The 1,705-nt window shown below is 41.8% G+C and overlaps 1 protein-coding gene across 1 annotated transcript in view; it reads left to right on the forward strand.

Moving 5' to 3' along the window:
- The window catches only part of tpk2 (thiamin pyrophosphokinase 2), a 34,151-nt gene extending 33,103 nt beyond the window's left edge, over nucleotides 1-1,048 (forward strand). Inside the window, exon 10 of the transcript XR_004657180.1 lies at nucleotides 1,016-1,048. The gene's annotated coding sequence lies outside the window, so the exon portion shown is untranslated. The remainder of the gene's footprint in view (nucleotides 1-1,015) is intronic.
- The last annotated feature ends 657 nt before the right edge of the window (nucleotides 1,049-1,705 follow it).

Genomic DNA, 1,705 nt, shown 5'->3' on the forward strand with positions numbered 1-1,705 from the left:
TTACCTAGGTACTGTCAGGGCCCTCATACTCTGCTTCTGACTGGCTAGTAGTCCTTACCTAGGTACTGAGCATGTGCAGAAGTGAGATGTCTCACTCTGGGGCTAAAAAACAGAGCTCAACACACAGGGTGAAAAGAGGATGGAGAGAACAAAATATGGAGTTTTTCTGAAAATGTAAGCATGTAAACCTATTCTGATATAACCTCTAAATACAACAATGAACCTGAAAATGAGCATATTGAGCACTTAAAGCGACCCCGGCCCAGACTGATCTCTGTCCAGATTTCCATGTAGAGCACCTTCAAGTAAAGACTTGTCTACTTCAGATGTGTGCTTGTGTTGCATATCGCTTAATTAGGTTTTAAATTGAACTGGTGAGAAACCGGCAGTATTTTTTAACATTAGAGATTTAGTTGAGAAGAAGCTGTGGTGTAATCTGTACACATGGAGCCATTTTAATGCAGCCGTCGGGGTCTGGTTTGGTCTGGAGGTTTGTGGGGATCCTAAATCCTGTCGGGCCTCGAGCTGGATTCTCTCAGGAACTCATCACGCATTCTTCTCCCGTTTCTTAGAAACACTTGTGTAAAACCTGTTAAAGAACCTTTACTGCAGTAAGTTACACTAACTTTGGCTTTTTGTGTATCCAAAGAAATGCTCTCTTGATCCGAGACACTCCAAAGCCTTTAAAGACTATTTATTGTGTGCATATTTGATTAAAAGCCACACGCCGAATTGTTTTTTTACATTTGCAATATAACGGCTTTTTGAGAGATTTCATATTGGAATCTGAGCATCGTGTTCCTTGTGCCTGGTCAGCTGTTTTTAAAGTAACTAAATACACAAACTGTTGTCATTTGATACAAGCCGTCACGGTGCTTTGAACACAACTTGAATAAACTTGTGAACTGAAGAGTGTGTGACCTGTGTGTTAACTAAAAGTCTCTAGATCTAGAGTATTGACTGACACACACACACACACACACACACACACACCTCAAGTTTGACATTTCTTACCTGTTGTCCTCAGGTCAAATTTGACCCCCTTTCAAAAAGTTAATACCAACTTTCTTTTCTCCCCTCAACCAATTCAATCAGATTTAACAAAAGAAACATGGATGGTTCTCTACAAGGCTCTCCACAAGTAAAATAAACCATAATTTCGCTACTTTCATCGAATTTTTGAGTTTTAATGTCATAGCATTCAAAAAAAAAAAGTCAGAGAAAGCTTTAAAAACAGAGGAAAGTCCCCAAAAATGTTAAAGGCGCAGAAAAAAACTTTATAAAAACGGGAATAAGTGACCAAAATGTTCCCATTGACAAGAAGACAACACATGGGTTAAACCAATCGGCTGTATTGGGCGGCGCCAAGCGCTGCACCGGTGTAAACGTTCAAAAGTCAACATAAAACCCACGCTAGATAGTCTAGTGGTCTGGATTTACCCTGCAGAGACCTGCGGACCAGGTTACTGTAGTCCGGTCAGGTCCAGAGCAATGCAGACTATAAAAACCCTTTAAGACACGTTAGTGACTGAAGAACATGAAACGTCACATGACGACTGTTCAGTGTCCCGTGACCTGGTCTGGGAGACCTGAACTACCCCCCCCCAAACAGAGCGCCAACATAACAAGTGTACACTCACCGGCCACTTTATTAGGTACCCCATGCTAGTAACGGGTTGGACCCCCTTTTGCCTTCAGAACTGCC

The sequence above is a fragment of the Etheostoma cragini genome, chromosome 7 (genome assembly GCF_013103735.1).
Source record: "Etheostoma cragini isolate CJK2018 chromosome 7, CSU_Ecrag_1.0, whole genome shotgun sequence".
NCBI classification, from domain to species: domain Eukaryota; kingdom Metazoa; phylum Chordata; class Actinopteri; order Perciformes; family Percidae; genus Etheostoma; species Etheostoma cragini.